Genomic DNA, 21110 nt, shown 5'->3' with positions numbered 1-21110 from the left:
GTTCCAGTGTGAGGCCAGTCCTGGGTGATAGCATTGACAAATCAGACGAGGTGCCTGGGAAGCATCGGGGATGAGCCAGACAGATTCTAGGGCAGAGGGGAAGTCAAGAAGGCTGCTTCCCAGGTCAGGGTCAGAAAACGCAGCAAGAGAACTGGGGCCTGAGGTTGACGTACTCTGGAGAAGAGCCATACACCACCCTACCCAGACAGTTACTGCCCGGTCAGAAGCCAGCAGGGCAGCCTAGCCAGTGAACAGATGAGAGTGGGGTGGTGGTTTGAACAAAATGGCCCCCAAAGAGGGTGGCACTGTTAGGAGGTGTGGCTTTGTTGAAGTGGGCGTGGCCTTGTTGGAGAAAGTATGTCACTGTGGGGGTGGCCTTTGAGGTCTCCTATGCTCAAGCTACTCCCACTGAGACAGTCTGCTTCCTGTGGCCTGCATATCAACATGTAGCAAGCTACCTCTCCAGCACTTTATCTGCCTGCACGCCACCATATCCCACCATGCTGATAACGGACTGAACCTCTGAGCTGTAAGTGAGCCACCTCAATCGAATGTTTTCCTTTATAAGAGTTGCTGCGGTCATGGTGTCTCTTCACAGCAATAGAAACCCTAACTGAGATAAGTGACTTGGAAAAGAAGCTGAGGTGTCACTTGGGGCAGAACTTGAGTGTGCTTACAATAAGAGGCACAAGAGGCCATGAAAATATTTAAGCAAGGACATTATGTTATTTGCATATTGAAGGATTCTTCTTTTGATGACTGGGATGTGGTGATATTGTGTTCTCCAAAATATTGTGCACCCTAATAAACTTATCTGGGGTCAGAGAACAGAACAGCCACTAGTTACAGAGGCCAGAAAATGGTGACACTCACGCCTTTAATCCTAGCCTTCCTAAGGCAGAGATCCGTGTGGATCTCTGTGAGTTCAAATCCACAATGCAAACAGCCAGGCAGGGTGACACACGCCTTTAATCCCAGAAAGTGAGCTTTTAATCCCAGGGAGTGATGGCAGGAAGCAGAAAGGTATATAAGGCATGAAAATCAGGAACTAGAGCCTGGTTAAGCTTTTAGCAGCAGTTAAGCTGAGATCTATTTGGATGAGGACTCGGAGACTTTCAGTCTGAGGAAACAGGATCAGCTGAGGAACTGGCGAGGTGAGGAAGCTATGGCTTGTTCTGCTTCTCTGATCTTTCAGCATTCACCCCAATACCTGGCTCCAGGTTTGATTTTATTAATAAGACCTTTTAAGATTTGCGCTACACTGAGACACGGATTCACAATTGAATAATCTGTTTTCCATTGCTATAACAAAATACCTGAGGCACTGCGGCTGGATCTTCCATGGCTTCCAGCAAGCTGAGTCTACTGAGTTAATGATGGTGGAAGAGGTGAAATGTAACATTGAATCTACTGCAACTGTTGCCATGCTTGCCAGGGAATCCAGCCTTGAATCAGACTCAGTGTACTAGAGCGTAATGAAATACACATTTCACATACAATGTGTATTTTTGTCAAAAAGTGAATTTATGATTGAGGGAACTGCAATAAATTTGACAATGGCGAGGAAGTTGACTGTCGGATCAGCTTTGCGCTGAATATAAATCATTCTATTTTGGATACATCGTATCTGGGGTGATGACAAGACAGGGCTCTGGAACTCTCTCACAAACAGCTGAAGATTATGGAGTAGAGCTTGGGTGATAGACAAGGAGCTTGAACAGGAGATAAAGTTTTAGGAGTCAGCTGCAAATAACTGGCACACTACAAATGAAGGTCAAAGTAGCAAGGGTTCAAACCTGGGCCGGGGCAGAGGGAGAAGCCAGAGGTAGAAAGGGAGCAACATCAACCCTGATCTCCAAGAACTTGCCATCTTGTTGGAAACACTAGCTAGGCACACTACAAAAGGCTGAGGAGCAGAAGGAGACTATTAAAAATATGCTGAGGGACACCTCACTATGAGTCATTGTTCAGGGATGTCACAGAGACTCCCCCAAAATACCATAGGTTATTGTCATTGCTCTTGGTTGCCTACCAGAACTAGACAGTGGTAGTTGAGTGGTAGTTGTAGGACGTAGAGAAATCAAGCTGGAACTGACCTGAAAACTTCCTCCTTGCTGGTTAATTTTCATGGTGCCAGAGGTGCTATTTAGGCTGTTGGAGAAAACCTATCAATGGTGTTACCCAATGGTGAACTCTGCATTTTATAACGCTAACCTTCCAGGCAAGGTATACCCACTGGTAAAATGGTGGTACAAATGTTATGAGGGTAACCAACCACGTTGGGATCGAATTTGAAGACCACCCCCTAAGAGGGAATGCATGTCTGGTACTGTAACCTGGTCAAAAGCCCATGCTCAAGAGGTCATAGGCCCTAAGGGTGAAAGTACTATTGTTGTTTTGCTAAATGGACACGTTGGCAAACAGTTTTCTAAATATTTATGTCAATACACATAGATGAGTGCTGCCTTCAATCTTGTCAAGCAAGATTCTCTCTGCAGTGATCAGCAGCTAACGCAAAGACCAATAACTGACCAAAGGCTGAGAGTGAGTGTAACTAGTGAGTGCTAAAGGAGACCTTGATATCAAGCCCCACCACCACTCAGGCCCAGGGAACGTCTCATGGGGGGGAGGGTGGGGGGGGGATAGAAAGAAGGTAAAAGCCCGAGGTTGAGGAGGGATGCAGTAAAATGCTGTCTTTTGGACATGGCATGCCTGCTGCACTCATGAATTCACAGTAGCTTTGGTTACCCAAACAAAATCAGGCTGACAAGACCAGTCAATATTCTAACAGGCAGGACTAACTGGACCCAGAGGGCTACAAAAAAAAAAAAAATCCCCCAAACCAAAAATCCAAACTCACAAAAACAAAAGGGAGATGAATGGAGTTTGGGTCACGTCTTGGAAGTGTGAAGGTAGAACTAGTGATGGATGTGATCTCGATGTATCGTGTAAACATACCAAATGGTCAAAGAAGTTAAGAAATGGCTCTAGTGTGGTGTGGGCCCTTTGGCTAGCTGCTAAGTGCCAAGGGAAGTCAGAAAGAGAGGTGTCTTGAGATGGAACAGCTGTAGGAGGCTTCCTGAGAAGGGGTCTGGGGGCTCTGAGCCAACTTCTGACACTGTGGCCCAGAGATGTGTGTACAGGGACATGTGTTGAGGGAGACTCATCAGCCACAGGCGAGAGCTTGTGTTGCTAATTCCCATCACCACCCCAGCCAGGCAGAGCCATTTCTCAGCACTGCCTCTCCCTCTCACCCACATCCTTATTGCCTTTGAACTTTCCCAGGTTGCTTCCTTCTGCCCAGACCGGCCTTCCATTCCTCACCTACTGCCATGTTTTCTAGAGCCAGGACCTCCCTGGATGACCTCACTTTCCAATTGTCAAGGTCAGTATCTCTACTTTCATTGCCTTGTATTTGAAAGTTCAGACACATAATGTTTATTCATTCGTACACCAAACTTATTTCCCAGTTAAACTGTAAACACCCCTGTTATAAAAGCTTGCTCGGGGATAGACCAGAGGTGGTAGGTCACCCCTTTAATTCTAGAACTCAAGAAGTAGAGGCAAGTGGGTCTCTGAGTTCTAGGCCAACCTGGTCTACACAGTGAGTTCCAGGCTGGTCAGGAATACAATTTGAAACTCTGTGTCAAAATAAAACAAAAGTTGCTTGGGGAGATTAGGGGTAACGCTTACTCATACTAGCTAGAGCAGATGTGTGAGGAACACTGGCTCTTCCGCTCACTGTCTCCAGGATTTGTGATGTTACTTGAGATGAGTGACCATAGCCAATGCCTCCTCACCCGAAGTTCTTCTCGAGGTGAAGGCATGCTGGTATGATAGTGATGCCTCAACATCCCATGGGCTTCCTCTGCGGCTCCCGCTGCTTGGACCAACAATTTTGTTCAGCAGTAGGGACTCTAGGGCTCATTGCTGGGAGGTTTTAAGAAGATATTTGCCTATTTAAATTTTTTTTTCTCCAAAAAAAAAATTGCTAGAGAAAAGGCAAGGTTCTTTTCTTTCCTAGATAATGGAAAAGTTGCTTTTGTTAAATATATCATCTCAACATCTTTCAACGGGACATTAATGCTGGTAACAGACTCAATCTCAGCAAGCCACAGACAAGTGGGAATTAGTGACCCAGAAGAGAATGCATCCAGGGAGTTAAATCCCTGACTGGGCTGGCTGCTGGACCCGTTGTGGAGTGGGTGATCCCTTAGTCTCTTTGGTTCTGGGTCCTATGTGTTGTTTTCCCTTATAGTTTAGAATGCCTGTCTGAAAACAGGGACGAGGAGGAGAAAGAAGAGGAAGAGAAATGAGAGGTGAGGAAAAGGAGAACAAAGGAGGAGGAAAAGCAGGAGGAGGAAGATGATAAGGAGGATGAGAAGGAAGGGGAGAAGAAAAGGAGAGAGAAGCAGAAAACAAGAATGGAGGAGAAGGAAGAGTGTAGCTGAAGTTTTTCTCCGCTCCTGCCCAGCCTGCGGTCCCATAGCCACTTATAAAATAATTACTCAGAGGCTTATATTAATTACTAATTTCATAGTCTATGGCAGGCTTCTTGCTAGCTAGCTCTTATACCTTAAATTAACCCATTTCTGTTTATCTATGTTTTGCCAAGTGTTCCGTGGCTTACTGGTCTACTGGCATGTTGTTCCTTGGGCAGCAGGCTGGCGTCTCTCTGCCTCTCCTTTCTCTTCCTGTCTTTCTGCTTGGATTTCCGCCTGCCTCTAAGCTGCCTTGCCATAGGCCAATGTAGCTTTATTTATCAACCAATCAGAGCAACACATATTCCCAGCATATAGAAAGACATCCCACAGCAGAAGAGGAAGAAGAGGAGAAGAGGAGGAAAAGGAGGAGGAAGAAGAGGAGGAAAAGGAGGAGGAGGAAGAGGAGGAAAGGGAGGAGGAGGAGGAACACTAAGTTTTCTTCTTCTGAGGGCCACATACACGCCTAGCCTGGATTATTTCCACGGCATTATGATTTGAAGTAGTTGGTTTTAGAGTCTGCGGTGATTTCTGTCAGATCAGTTTCATTGCCCCTGCCTCTAGCAGAGGAACAGGAGCTGGACAAGTTGTCTGTGCCCCCAAAGCATGTTTCCATTTGTCTCCCAATGACTTATGCCATGGTCTGGCCCCTGGTTGCCTTTGCTGTGAGATGGGTGGAGACACGGCCATCAGGATCACATCTCTGCACACTGACATTCAGATTTTGACTTGTTTTTAGAGTATGAATCTCCAGAATCAGAACAAACAATCCTGCTCACTTGAAACTTGTGACTGCGTCACATTCTTGGAGTCACTGATAAGGAGATCAAAGACTCTGCCTGTGAGCATGCAGCCCAGAGTGAAACTGAACTAGACGGCTCCTTGCAGGCCCAGCACGGTTTGGTCCTGCTCCCTGTGAGGTGCCTGTGGCAGATGAATGTCCCTGTGGTCAAGAGGCTGGGGGTTCAGCTTTCCCCAAATTGCTGAGAGACCGGGCCAACGTACCTGCTTCTCTTCTTCCCACCTAGATCTTTAAAATGAAACCTTCCTGGAACTGTACAGAGCTTGACTCCTGGTGTACCAGCCTGCCATCAAGTCACTGCTCACAGACGAGGTCCCCATGTGACCGACCTCCAGACCTTAGCACAATGGACGCCATGATGGAGGCACCATTCTGACCTAAGAGCCCAGCACATAGACTCCAACTCCTGCCAAAAGGAGAACAAAAACTTAATCCATCGTAGTCCATAGTTCTGGGGAAAGTCCCCAGATGTACTAGCCTTGCTTTTGGCTTCTGTAGCTCCACTTATTGCTAAATGTTCTTGCTAATTGAAGTGTGTCAACCAGGATATGTTTGTGTGTGTGTGTGTGTGTGTGTGTGTGTGTGTGTGTGTACAAAAAGCCAAGATCAGTAAGACTAGTGGCTGCATGATTTGGGCGAGTTCCTCATGTAGCTTGCCAGCCGGTGGATAAAGACTTTCTGTTGGCTTTAAGAGTCTGTGTGTTCTCCGAAGGAGTGACCTCACAACACCTGTACTGAAACTGGGAAACTGGTCCCCAAATGCCAGCCTGCCACTTGGTCACTGCTCACAGATAAGGTCCCTGGGTTTGAATACTACCAATTATTTTTTTCTTAGGGAAAGAAGATAAAGGAGGCTATGATAAGACAAATGTCATACTTAAGCCACACTAACGCCTGACAGAGATGTCACTTTAGAGGAGGCCGGACAGAGCCATCTTAGCTAGGAGACAAGTTAACAAGAGAAGGATGACCCTGAAGTCACCAAAGTCAACAGACTCCCATGGAGAAAAATGAGGATGGGGTGCCCAGCCAGAGGAGACTCTGGAAGGGCTGGTGGTGGTTCCTTGTTTGTGTTTTTTCAGAAGAGCATCTTGCACAGTGTTTCTCAACCTGTGGGTAGAGACCCCTTTGTGGGGTTGCATATCGGATATTTACATAACGATTCATAACAGTAGCAAAATTACAGTTATGAAGTAGCAGCGAAATATTGTTATGGTTGGGGGTCACCACAGCATAAGGAACTGTATTAAAGGGTCACAGCGTTAGGAGGTTGAGAACCACTGATCTAGCAGCTCTGGTGTGCTTGGCACTATTTTCAATCATATTACGTACCGTGTGAACAGCAAGGTGTGCTGTTCCTGATGACGTTAGCTGTCGAAAGTGGGGGTGTGTGAGAGTTTAGCGGCTGCCATTTTGAGCACCCATTTGTTTATAAATAGCAACTCAGATGAATTCATAAAATAATTTCAGGAAGCTGCTCCACAATCTCTGTTTCCTCTGTTTGATTTAACAATTGAGGCACTGCCTAGCAATGCCACCTTTTCCAAGATCCAAGCCTACAATACCTCGCAAATGAAAGGGACTACCCAGATAACACTCACCATTGTAAATAACCATCCACTAACCTTCAGAGGTATGTCCATGTTGTTTTCATTCCTTAGGCCTTTGCAAGAACAGTACCTACCTTTCAGAAGCAAATCTCCCAAGAGCTCAGGACCTACTCTCTCCACTCTCGAAGGGAATTTGGACAATTCACTATCTTTGATAAGGCCTGATGTTGGACAGTCATCCCTTGAAGGCCTCCTGAGTCCTCCTGAAGGACGCATAGGAAGTCATGAACTTGTGGAGAGTCCTGCAGATAGAAAGAAGCCTGGCCAAGCAGAGACATGCAGCCTGGGGTGGAGGTTCAAGTTTACCGGCACACGTGGGACTCACTCTCACTACATAGTCCAGTTCAAGTGGGTTTAGGATAAAACTTCTGAGAAATAAACACCCCCGTACCTTAGGTAAGTTAAAAGATCAGAATGTCATAGATGCTTGATTTAAGAACTGTTCAGACTTTTCCAAAGCTATTCTTATCTTTTCTAATGGAGGGTCTTCTCTTTTGATGGGGTGTCCACCAGTGTCAGCTGATAGCAGAAGACAGTGATTTCCTGGTCCTAGATTCTTGTAGACAGAAACTCAATCCCAAGAGACCCTCGCCTTAAAAGTTCCATTAGGCTGGGAGGACCAAATGGGCCAGCTTCTGGGCCACTCCTCCCAAACATGAGACAGTACCCGTATTCGGCACTTCAAGAGCCTGTCCTTGGGGACCCTCCGGAAGTGACTGAACACTGAGCCAGCTGCTCCAGACACTCTTGCTGCGAAATGACAGTGCTCACAAATCTTCCACCTACACAGCTTTCCTGACCCCGTAAGCAGTAGTGAGCACGTGTGCCTGCCGTAACGGACTCAGAGCAGAGCTACTGTGATTCAGACAAAATCTTGGTGGTGGCTTTTCCACCCTGCCTTGTGCATCTGGAAACCAGGGCTTAGAGGCAAGCTTGGCATGCCCGGTAGTTTGCTGGCTGTAGAGCCCTGACCATACCAAGCACATGGAGAAATGATGGCTGCCAGGCATCAGACCACTTCCCCAGAGGAGTGCTGCCTAGGCGGGCTGGCTCAGCAGAGCAGCCACAGCTATGCAAGGTCTCATTAGCTTCTTTCATCATTGCTGTAATAAAATACCCAGCAGAGGCTACAAGGAAGGACTTCATGGTTTAAGGGGATACAGTCACCATAGCAGAGACCACATTATTGGTTAAATTATTAAGGCCACTCCATGTAGTTAAAAGGGAGGTTTATTAGTGGCATCACTTACAAATGAAGGGATAGGTAGGTTACAGGGTCTGGGGAAGTGCAGTCTGGTGGTATTCTCTGGAGAACTCTGCTCGGTCTACCTCTAGCGTCCAGGGTCCAGGATCTAAGAGAAGGCTGTGCATCTGGATCTCGGGTCTTTAGGGTCCTCTCTTGGCCCCGCCTTGTAGGGGTGACAATTACCAAAGCCTCAATGGGGGTTGGAACTTCCAGATCAAAGCTGGAATGGCTACCCACTACACCACATGATACAGGCAGCTCCTTGCCTCCTCATAGCTCAGAAAAACAGGCAGTGGAGAGAGGTCTTTGTAGGCAGAAGTCTCTGTCCTGCCAGCAATTTCCAAGTACCCAGCAGCTGCTTCCCAATCACCACACAGAGGCTTATATTAATTATAAATGCTCAGCCAGTAGCTCAGGCTTTTTACTAACTAGCTCTTACACTTAAATTAACCCATAATTCTTATCTATACATCTGGCTAGTGATTCCTGACTCTGCCTTTCCTCTTCCCATCATTCCTAGTTTGGTTAACCCACCTATACTTCCTGCCTGGCTAGTGGCCAATCAGTGTTTTATTAAAACCAATTCGAGTGACAAATATTTACAGTGTACAAGAGGATTATTCCACAGCAGGTCTTTCTTTTTTTAACTCTCTCTTTTTTAAACAGTGGGACCCCATCATAGGGGATGGTGTCTCCATGTTTAGGGTGGGTCAGTTAATTCTCTTTGGAAACACCTTCACAGATACATCCAAAGGTGTGTCTCTTAGGCAATCCTAAATCCAGTCAAATTGTCAGTGAAGACTACCTATCATATGACCTTCCAGACAGTATCTTAATGTTGAAGGCCTTTTGCCTTTCATTCTATCTACCTTCTTTAAGGTTTTTGTGTGTTAACTTGCCTTGACTACGACAAAATGCCTGAAACAATGAACTCCTAAGGAAGGACTATTTTTGATTTTAGAGGAAATCAGTCCCTGGTTTCCAGTGACAGCATAATACTTCATGGTGGGGATATAAGACAAACAGGTAAGCTTACCTTGTAGCAGCTGGGGAAAAACAAAGAAGTGATCCCATTCTAATTCCTTCCAAGAGCAAGCCATCAATACACAACTTCCTTCCACTTGGCTCCACCTCCTACAGGTCCTACCACCTACTAACTAGTAGAACCATTAGCTGGCAACCAATGCTTCCCTCTTCAGGGAGACATCTAAGATCTGGGCTATAAGTGTTAGAGATGTGACTCAGTGGTAGAGTAATTACCTAACATGCACGAGGCCCTTGGTTTGATATCCTTCTCCCATACCCCTCCCCCTCAAATCCATACTATAGTTCTTGAAAATATATACCCTGGAGTCAAAGCTGGGAGCCTGATTTTTGTTTACTTCCATAATCTTCAGAGCTCTGTGATACAGTGACAGTCCCACCTAGTTGCTGGACATGCCAGTACTGGAGCTGTATGTCTACTCAGTTGTCTCTTTGCTGTGAATAATTTGTTTCAATTCTGTATACCTCTGTTATGGAACAATCTTTTTGTACACTGTAATTATGTATTACTCTCATTGGTTAATAAAGAGCTGACTGGCCAATGGCTAGGCAGAATTTTCAGGGCACAGAGAATGTTGGGAAGAAGGAGGGCAGAGTCATGGGAGTCACTAAGAGATGCAGAGATGAAGCTAGAGATGAACATTCTGTACTAAGATAAGGTACTAAGCCATATGGTAGAACATAGATAAAATATGGGTTAACTTAAAATGCAAAAGCTAGATAGTAACAAGCCTAAGCTATTGGCCGAGCATTTATAATTAACATTAAGTCTCTGTGTGGTTTTTGGTAGCAGTTGGCAGGACAGAGCTAACTGGTGGTCTGAAGAAAAACTCTGCCTACATGCCTCAGTTTCCCTCTGGATATAAGAAGTTGCCATGAGAACCAAGTCTCCCGTGTGTGGATTTCAGAAGAATGCCTGCCATGCACAAAGCAACTATTTAATATGGAGAACAGCTGAAAAACCACTGGATGTAAATGAGTAGCAAATCTCTTGTACAGCTGTTGGGAATGTAAAGATTTGGGTTTAATTCTTTCAAATTGATTTTCTGTTCTCTAGAAGTCAGGGGAATGCTCCCACACAGATTGGCTTTTTTTTTTTTTTTTTTTTTAACCATTATGGTTAGTCTAAGACCACTTCCCCACAAATATGACAATATGTGGTCTAAAAAGTGGCTTTCTCACTGCGAAAGGAACTCCCAAGACTGAGTTTCTGGGTGTTGATGTACTCAGGGCAAGTGACCTTACCAAGCCTCCCTAAAGAGATAGCTCTTCATTTTCGACCTGACCGAGTAGATCCTTACTGAACGTCTTCTGAGAAACATGGGCGATGGAGTGGGCCTGTGTGGTACTGGGGTGAAATCTCTGGCTCCTTAAGGCTTCTCTATGGATGGAGGGTTCTTGCTTAGGTCCTTCTGGAGGCCACACCTTTCAACACTGAACTTTGTTTAAACTTCGTAATAGAGGGGAATATGAACGGGCAGAGCCCACAGTGTGATAAGTGCAATGTGTCAATCAAAGTAGACTCAAAATGCAACCCCAGGGACATGACTTTGCCCATAGTTTAAGATAAGAACTAGGGAACACGGTCTGATTACAGCAAAAGAGGCTGATGGTAGCTTGTGTCTGGGCAGTGAGCCAGGCCATCCACTGCATGGTCCCTTGCCACATCCCTCAGCTGACCCAAGCCCAGATCCAGTTTCAGCCCAGTCAGCAGTGGCTTCCCTATGTCCTTTCAGCTAATCCTGGTGCCAAGCATGTGGCACTTGGGTGCTTTACACATGAAGAGTGCTTCAGGGTCTACGGTCTATTTCATTACAGCCCATACAGGGATTGATACAGGCACCTTGCAAAAGTGCTGATTTTCTAGAATTAAAAGCTGCGTGGAGGCTCTTTGGCATGCAGAGTTGGCATAGATACCTGGCTAAAAGCATCTTATGTTCTAACGGTTGAATACCTGAGAAAAACTCTTGGTGGCAAGTTTACTTTAATGACTGAAGTTGGTAAAAGGTGTAAAAAACTCCACAACTTCAGCTCTAATATCTCATATTATTACACAGAACTTCAGAGCTCTTCTGTTTTGGCCATTTTATTCTTATTTATTTATATTTTTCTGTGGACGAGAAGACTGAGGAAGTGAAATAACTAGTCTGGGTATTGTGTGTGGAGTACGTTCCCCAAAGGCTTTCCTGCCAGCCTGTGGTGGTGTTGTGAGGTAGTCAAGTTTTTAGGGGGTGGGGCCTGGTGAGAGGGGTTAGGTCATTGGGAGCACACCCTTGAAGGGGCTCTACTGCCTTTAGACTTGAATGTGAATTGTCCCCCATAATAGGCTCGTATTTCTGAACACTTGGTCCCCAGATGCTGTGTCTTTTGGGAAGACTGTGATACCTTTGGGAGGTTAAACCTTTCTGGAAGAAGTCAGTCACAGAGGATCTCACTTCCTGTGCATTCTCTGCTTCCTGACTGAATACATGTCACCACCTGACTTCCTGTTCTGTGTTCCTTTCCTGCTTGCTGCTGTGGGTTCTCTGTCACAATGGAACGAACCCTTGATTGAACTGTGAACTACAATGAGCCTTTCCACCCCTAACTTGCTCTTGTCGGGGTATTTTTTTTTTTTTAATCACAGCAAAGGGAAAAGAAACTAACACAGACCCCCTGCCCCTTCCTCTCTCACCTTTTGCTTCTGGACCACCATGAAGCCCCAAAACAATAGGCTGCTGATCCATCGACTGTGAGTCAAAATAAGCCTTCTTTCCTTATAAGTTGCTTGTCTCCAGTAATTTGTCACTAATGGTCAGTTTTTCTGTTGTGACAGATATCGAGACAGGGTTTCTCTGTGTGGTTTTGGTGCCTGTCCTAGATCTCACTCTGTAGGCCAGGCTGACCTCGAACTCACAGAGATCTGCCTGGCTCTGCCTCCCGAGTGCTGGGATTAAAGGCGTGCTCCTGGCTCTTCTTATTTCTTTTTGATTCCATTAGGACCCCGGCTCACCTGACGATATCACCCACATTCAGGGTGGGTCCTTTGCCCTTAATCTTCTCTGGAGATGTTCTCACAGACTCACCCAGAGATGTGCTTTCCAAATCTTCTGGCTGTTTTTATTTTCAATGCAATCAAGGTGATGATCAAGATTATCCATCATAGTACTGGAGAGCTAAGACAGAAGAAGCCAACCCAATACACTTGCTTCTCCAAACTCTTCCAACATTTAAAAGTGAACGTGTTTTGTGGAGCTGGCATCAGAATATTTGTGCTATTTTAAGTTCTGTTTATTTTTCTGTAACGGGTCATTTTGCATTCAGCACCCACATCAACCAACACGTTCACACAGCATCTCACTGATTCATATTCTATTATGTATGAGGACCATAGTATGTTTGCTAAATTCACAAAATACCCTTTAAAATAGATTTTCAGCAGACTTTATGATGGAGGATGTCACCTGCTCTGACCTCACACCACTCCACCGAGAAAGAAACTCTGACATTTCATTTCTTTTTCGAAGTCACTGCCACAAATCTTTTTACAGTAGCTGCCTCCAGCTAAATGCCAGATTGTTCCTCAAGAACGGCACGGAAAGCTAATTCCCATTCCTGCCTTTCACCTGTCTCTTTCTGTTAGCGGCTCAGCCCAGGCAATTTTATTACTGGGGAAAAGAAGCCAGCCTGTTCTTTGATTTTTTATTTTTATATTCACCCGCATTCCATCATGGTAAATGCCACATCTGAAACCAAACTCAGGGTTGTTTCCTTCATTAGCTCCCATGATGCCCAGAACTCACAGGGAGGTGGAAGGCGAAAACTGTCTACAAAGGTGTCCTCTGACCTCCACCAAGCACTGTGATATATGGGCCCCAACTTCATGCACATTCACGCACACATGCACACACACCAAAGGAAAAGAGAATGCATTACCTGACCAAACAAGAGTGAAGAACTGTCAGAAGAAAGAGGAGACTTGTGTGTGATAAGACAAGGGAGCCAGGAAGGGCCAGTCATGCCAGCCATCCAGTGGGCAGCCCCCGAACTTCTGTGATCTTGAAACTAAAGATGTGAACCTCAAAACATCCAGGATCCATTCAGAGGCCGCTGGACACCCCGAATGGCATCTTAAGTCCCCAGTGACTTAGGAAATATCCTAAAAATAAAGCTGTAACTTTATTCATGATTTTCACACAGAAATAGCCAAGACGTTGGGAGGAAGGTTTCGTTTTCTAACTATGTCACTTTGCATTTTAAAAAGATGCGAACAGTGTGGCTTGACATAAATGAAAACACAGCAGGCCGAGCTAGCTGGCTTTGTCCCCCCAGTTCCCAGCTTAGCGGCAGCTAGTGCTACCCTCTTTCAAGAATCTTTCCATCTAGTGCCAAATCCTAGTCATTGCCTACTGCGTTGAAGATGAGATTCAGACCAAATACCTTTCTGTTGTTGTTTGTTTTTAGACAGGGTCTCACTAGGTAGCTCTGGCTGGCCTGGAACTTGCCATGGAGACCAGGCTGGCCCTAAACTCACAGAGATCCACTGGCCTCTGCTTCTGGAGTGTTGGGATTAGAGACATGCACCACCGCACCAAGCTCCAGATGCCTTTTTATGCTAACTGGCTGCTGAAGTTTGTTTTCAGTCAGTGGCAGGATTTGGGGGTTTTGTGCCTCAAATTTCTAGTAGGTTCTAAATAAGGAACTAAAACCCCTTCAGTGCTAAACTGTGTAAACAAGCAGATGGGAGAGAAGTGCAATTATGATTTTTTTACAATAATTTAAATAAACCAATGGTTTTTTTTTTTTTTTCTCTTCTTGGAAGGCAAAGCAAGTAAATCTTAGAGATGGCAGGAAAGTGTTCAGTTATATCCAAAAGATAAAAACAGGGGCTGTAGAGATGGGTCAGGGGTTAGGAGCACTTACTGCTCTTACAGAGAGAGGACCAGAGTTCAGGTCCTGGCACCATCAAGCTGCTAACAACCGCCTGTGACTTCATCTTCAGAAAACTGGCACTCTCTTATGACCTTATGGGCACTGGTACCCACACTCATACATGCACATGGACACATAAATAATTTTTAATTAAATTTTGTTTTGTTTTCTCCAGACAGGATTTCTCTGTTTAATAGCTCTGGCTGTCCTGGAACTCTCTTTGTAGACCAGGCTAGCCTCGAACTCACAGAGATTCACCTGCCTCTGCCACTCAAGTACTGGGATTAAAAGGGTACACCACCATCGTCCAGCCAAAATTACTTTTTTTAAAGACAAAGACATACTTATATCCTTGAAATTCCAAAGGCAAAGGAATTGTCAAAAATGTAGTATGGATGACAGATTACAGGTGTGTGCACAGCAGCTTCCTAGGTGAAGGCTTGTGATCCTGCTGGTCCCAGATGGATCCAGGAGTGTAAATTCTTAAACAGCCACTCCAGTTGGCTCTGTGTAGGGAGCCCACCATCCCGTTTTGCAGAATGTTCATTCAGAGAGATTCCTGGAAGAAAACTTTAGCCAGTCTGAAGGACGACCCCTAGTGGACAAGAATGGTAGTTAATCATAATTGTTGATTTGGTTGGATTGAGAACTCCCTAAGAGATTAATAAAGCACACTTCCGGGAGTGAGGGATTTCCAAAGATGACAGACAGAAAATGCAGTAACTGATGGAAAAAGACCTACTCTGAGTGTGCACGGTATCTGAACAGTCCGCAGCCCCTGTTGGGAAAGAGAAGGGCAGCAAGATAAATCCAGCCAATATGCACAAACACTTTTTCCTGAGTCGGCACATCTACCACTGCCACGACCCCGCAATGGCAGCCTTTCAGTGTGGGCTCACTCTTCGTGGACTTGCACCAGCCCCAGGGACACTGTCACTGGCCCACATTGTTCTGAGGCTTCCAGCTTCTTGGAAACAGCAGCTGTAGGGCTCTCTGTCCTCAGCATTCAGGCAGCTACTGCTGGACCAGCCTGCCAACTGTGCTGATCAACCTAATAAATTGCTTTTTTATAATTTACCAGCATCCATCCATCCATCCATCCTATTGTGAGAAACAGTGACCCTCACTTCATAATAAGCACGATTCAGACTTAAAGTAGCGAAATCCAGGCATTTTTGTACAACCTTGTGAAGCCAGGTGCCCACCTACAGTTTCAGGGGCACCGACTGAAGACAGAGAACAGTCTATAAAACCTGAACACGTGACCTGTCTTCTCTTTTGTAATAATCAGGAGAGTTCAATCTTACATGTTACTTAGGTATTTATCTTTCCCTCTATAACTTAAGCTTGTGTTTTTCTCAGCAAAAGAGAAAAAAAAAGATGAGTTTACCTCTATATTTTATACTATTTATCTGAAACCTTATCAGATGTGTGACAGTGAAGACAAGCCTGGCTAATAGTAATTTTCTACTGTCAACTTCTGGTTTGGGGCAGGGAGAGCTTAGCATATTTTGGGTAGGGGAAGATAGCTACATTATTAGGCATCAGAAAAAGGTAGTGTTATCTGTATATTTGTAGCTGGGCCTAAGCTAGCTCAAGGCACCTTTGGAAGAAAAGATAGGATTTTATTTCTTACAACTGTTGATTTTATTTCTCTAGAGAACCCTGGCTGATACAAGGAGACATCGGAAAACAAAGTGACTGGAGTTTTCATCATTTGACAGTTCAGTGTGAACTCGTTACCAATGATTGGGAAGGAAATGTGTCTCTAATGATAAATGACAATAGCTTTTTGTTTTCTTAGCTGTGTTATACCAAAGCTTCCCAGTTTCTTCATCACAAAGTATCGACTTTATGGTTTCCTTCCGTTTGATTTATTAATGTCATCATCAACAGAATGGTGTAATAGTCCCCAGTGACACAGCTTCGAACCAATGCGACAGAGCCAGGGCTGGAGAGGAACCAGAGAGGGCTCAAGCACCAAGCAAAGACTCTTGGTCTTCGTTTGGGGGTGCAGACTTCTGTGCTGGCTGGCTGATGTTTACTAAAGCCTTCTAGGCCTCAGTGGGCCCCAAAGGACGAGACAATGAAGTAACTATCTGACATTGTTCATGGTGGGGAGACACCAGGAAGTGGTGGGCGCTGTGCCAAGGCAGAACAACACTGACGCCCTGGTTTCTACACAGGAAAGTGGGTCAGGGTGGCTGGGTTGCCCAAATTTCCAAGAAATTGTGTGATAACTCCTGGTCGTATAATATCCTGATGTTAAGAAAAACACAATTATGCTGCCCGAAGGACACACATCCACAGGCTGGGTTTGCCTCTGGGCCACTAGTTGGGTATTTCTGCTGCTGTTACTCTCTGAAGCCTCATTGTGTTCAAGTCACACTAGGGTTTGGAGCTCCTGATGACATACGGCCCTGGACACTGCTCTAGAGCAGAGTCTTAAGGCCACATAGTCAATGTTTTGAGCTTTGTGGGCAATCCCATCTCTTCAAATTTTTATTACAGCCTGAAAGTAGCCACAGGCAATCTTTAAACTTATGAATGTAGCTGTTTATTCCAGCCAAAGCTTATTTCCTGTCTGCGGACAACCCACAATGCACTTTGCCGGCCCCATCTCTGGGGATCTTGTTCTAGGAAACTTTAGCAACCGTTTAATTAGTGTGGCTTATCAATTTTTAGTGAGAACTACAGTCTTTGTTGCTTATGCTGAAATGCATTATGATGAAAATCTCTCAGAAGCAGCCCAGCTCCGTATGAGCCAGTGTTGTAACAACAACAACAACAACAACAACAACAACAACAACAACAACAACTGCCCGGTCCCGCGGGCCAGGTTATTTGATGAGACCCGAGGAGGCACCTCCTGAAAGATCAATGGGGGCGAGAGAGAAAGGAGACCAGGCGCGTAAAGGAAGACAGAGACATTCTGAGTTGCGTCGAGGTCTCCTTTATTGACTGGGTGTTGAGGCTTATAAACAGGGCTTCAGGCAGGGAGGGGGAACAGGGGAAGCACGGAGAGAAGGATGGAAAATTCCTAAGGGAGGGTGAGGTCGCTTTGGTCCCAGGCCCCTGCAGCTGGCTGATTAGCAGGTACTCCAGGAAGTTGTACAGCCCGAGGTTAGGCCAGGAACTTCCTGCCTTTGTAAGGTTTGATAAAGTAAGGACACCACTGTCCGGAATCGGTCCCCAACAAACAACAACAACAACAACAACAAAGCTGTCTTCTACAGGCTCTAGCCGATCTGCCACTGTTGGTCCCAGCCACCCCAGACTGGCTTATTAATGATGCTGAGCAGCACTTGGCTACTGGAACAAATGAGTTTCATGTCTCCCGTTGATTTCCAGGCCCAATACCAAGGTACAGTGCTTAGCATCCTGCATCCTTAGGATGCTACTGGTCAACACCAATAAAACAACCTGCTAAATTTAGCACACCCCTGCCTGCGCCATCTTGCAGAACTGATACCCTGTAATTGCAGTCGACAAACACCTTCTGAGTGTTTGGCTCCTGCCTCTGCTTCTCTTGGGTCAGGGTGAGACTCAAATTCTCACTTGAAATAAACGTGTGGCAGCCAGCTTTTGATCTTAGTCCCCAGAGACGGTGAAGTCACTGGTGTGTGCCTGCTGGTCCTCTCACTGCCCATGAGCAGCCTGTGACGCTTCCGTCACCATGACTTTTCACAGGAAGAACAGGATGAACTGTTGCCCCAAAGAAGCGATGCGTGCTGGAAGGACTACACATTTATTGAAAGGTTATCTCAGTAATTATCGTGCAAGGGATGTCAGCTTGAAGGTGAGAAATGACTTGTGGCCAGGATCCTGAGATGTGTGCCAACACCTGAAGCTATTTCTACCCTCAGAAACACCCAAAGGGCCCATCGGCCTAGAAATGCATATACTGACTCCCCTTTCACCTGTCAAGACAGCTGGTCCCCAGATGTAGGAAGAAAAGAGAGAGGCAAGTGCTGCTTTGAATAACTCATGTTTTTTTAGTGTTTGGTTCTCTATTGCCTCTGGTCTCCCAGCTCAGCTTCTATTTAAAAAGTCCCAAATTTATATTATTCCTTGTCAAAACTAACCAGCCGTGAACACATCACTTGATTCTGAGCAGGTGACTCTAATGTGTTGGTGAGTTCCATCAGCTCGTTCTCATCAGATGATAGCCTGGAGTTCCTGCTGCACCCCATGTAGGCCTCAAAGGCTCGAGTGGGCACAAACCTATGCTTCATCCAAGCATCAGTAAGGTAGGTTTGTGCAGCCTGAGATTGCCTGCAGGCTGCCTGGGTATGGAATAATAGAAGAAAAAAATGCAGGAGATCACAGGAAAGAGCTTCCAGGAATCCAGGACAGCGGCACACAGCCACTAGGCAACCCTGAGCCAAAGGCTGTTTGCACAAATCATCATTTCTGTAGAAGAGGTTGGCACAGTTAACAGGCTTCTATGTCACTACGTAAGGTGTGGCTGGAGGCGGATAGCGTCTGTGTAAGGAAGATAGTCAGAAGACTATGTAGTCTTGCTGATTGAAGGAGGCTTTGGGCTGCCCTGCAGCTCTAAGTGATTGACAGTGAACTTTGGCTGGGTGCAATGTGCTGGGACAGCTCCCTGGTAAAACCAATGAATATGCATGGCAATGTAATAGAAAGGGTTGGCACAGGAGACGGAAGTTAGGAGTCTCTGTCTGCTATAACTCAGTAATTTAGGAGAACTTCAGCTAACTGGCCAGAATGTTAGTGTGTTAGTCAGGTTTTTAATTACAGTAACAACATATCTTTTTTTTAAAAAACCGAACCAAACCAAAAAAAAAAAAAAAAAAAAAAAAACCTTAAAGGAGGAAATGTTTACTTTGGTGTGGGTTTTTAGAGATGTTATTCCATGCCAGCTGGCTCCATCGCTTCTGATTCTGTGATGAGACAATGCTCATGGAGTAAGGGAGAGGGAGGAGAGGGAGGAGAAGAGGAGGGAGGAAGGGTGGGGAGGAGGGAGGCAGAGAGACAAGAGCGGTCAGGAACAAGATACTCGCCGCCAAAGCAGCTTCCAGACACCACTTCTCCTAAGCAGGCCATCACTGCCTCCCAGGAGGGATCCAGTATGAATTAACCCAGGGATGAAATCAGCAACCTCAAGATCGGGCAGCTCTTCAGCTGTGCACCAAGCCTTGAACCTTGAGCCTTTGGGGCCATTTTATATAAAGCCATATGCTTGGCTTCTCACTTAGATGTTGGGAGGAAAAAAAAAAAAAGATGCCTGAATTTGTTACTAAGAATATCTGGTTCTCTCTCTCTCTCTCTCTCTCTCTCTCTCTCTCTCTCTCTCTCTCTCTCTCTCTCTGTGTGTGTGTGTGTGTGTGTGTGTGTGTGTGTGTACATGTTCTCCTGGAGGCTAGAAGTGGACATCGAATGTCTTCCTCTATTGCGCTCTCTCTTATTTTTTGAGACATGGACTTTCACTCAACCTGGATTCCGAATTCAGCTAGACCGGCTAGCCGGCAGCCCCCAGGACCCGCCTGTGTCTAGGACTGCAACCTGCGCTGCCCTGCCTGACTTTTCCCGTGGCTTCCTGGCGGCTGAAGTGAGATCCTCATGCTCAGGCAGTAAGAACTTTGCTAACTGAGTCGCCTTCCCAGTCCTGTCTGCTCACACCCCGTGACTGGGGCTGACATATTCACACTGCTCCAGAGTAAAGCTGGGAGACGCCGAGATCGAGGAGCAGCCACGGTTCTTCACGGAGCATCTGTGTTGAGCAGTTTCCGCCGCGCTGTGTTGGACAGTGACTTACGTGTACCAGCTGCCATGCTGTCCTGTAATTTAGTCACAAGCAGTGGGAGAAGTAGGCCACAGTTAAGTTCTCACCACAGGGGCTGAGGTCTCTCGTCACACTTACAGCCACTCCATTAAAGCTCGAGACCTCTCGGCCAGAGTGTTCATTTCTCAAAATGAGAACTCAGGAGGACAGTGGTTCCGTAATCGGGGATGTCTAATTTCAATTCGCTTCATCCTTCCTGTTGGAGGCTGTTTGCTCTCTCTACTGGGCAGGGGACCAGCTGGCTCTCTGCCTCGCTCAACCCCACTCTGGCTCGTAACCAGAACCATGGAGGGACACTGTGGTTTGAAGGTTTTCCTTCAGTACCAAGCCCTGTGGTAGTTGGAATAAGAATGGCTCCCACAGGCTCATATAGTTGAATGCCCAGTGTCTTAGTTACAGTTTCTATTGCTGTGAAGAGACACCATGACCACGGCAACTCTTATAAAGGAAAACCATGTAATTGGGGTGGCTTACAGTTTCAGAGATTTAGTCCATTATCATCAGGGTGTGACATGGTGGTGTGTAGACATGGTGCTGGAGAAGGAGCTGAGCTACTTCTTGACCAGCAGGCAACAGGAAGTGGTCTGAGTGTCACACTGAGCGAAGCATGAGCGAAGGAGACCTCAAAGCTCACCTCTATAGTGACACACTTCCTCCAACAAGACCATACCTACTCCAACAAAGCCATGCTTCCTAATAGTGCTACTTCCTGTGAGTATATGGGGGCCAGTTACATTCAAAGTACCACACCTAGTCACTAGGGAGTGGAACTGTTTGAAAGCATTAGAAGGATTAGGAGGTGGGGCCTTGTTGGAGGAAGTTTGTCACTGGGGGTAGGCTTTGAGGTTTTAATAGCCCACAAGTCCAGTATCTCTCTTTTGGCATGTGGATCAGGATGTAGCTCTCAGCTACCGCTCCAGCACCATGCATGCCCCTATGCTCCTTGTCATGATGACAATGGACTAAACTTCTGAAACTGTAAGCAAGGCCCCAACTAAATGCCTTATTTTATAAGAGTTGCCTTGGTCATGGTATCTCCTCACAGCAATAGAACACTAAGAAAGCCTCATGATTATCTTTGACTTCCTATTTCTTCAGATGGTCAGACTGATGAAGAATCATGAGGTTCTTTAGGGTAAACCTTTATTTCTGATTTCACAAGTTGTCCAACATCTTCCCTCCTCCTTCACCCTAGAGTTGCATCTTA

The sequence above is a fragment of the Peromyscus eremicus genome, chromosome 8b (assembly GCF_949786415.1).
Source record: "Peromyscus eremicus chromosome 8b, PerEre_H2_v1, whole genome shotgun sequence".
In the NCBI taxonomy this organism is placed as follows: Eukaryota; Metazoa; Chordata; class Mammalia; order Rodentia; family Cricetidae; genus Peromyscus; species Peromyscus eremicus.
Note: the sequence above shows the minus strand (reverse complement) of the source record.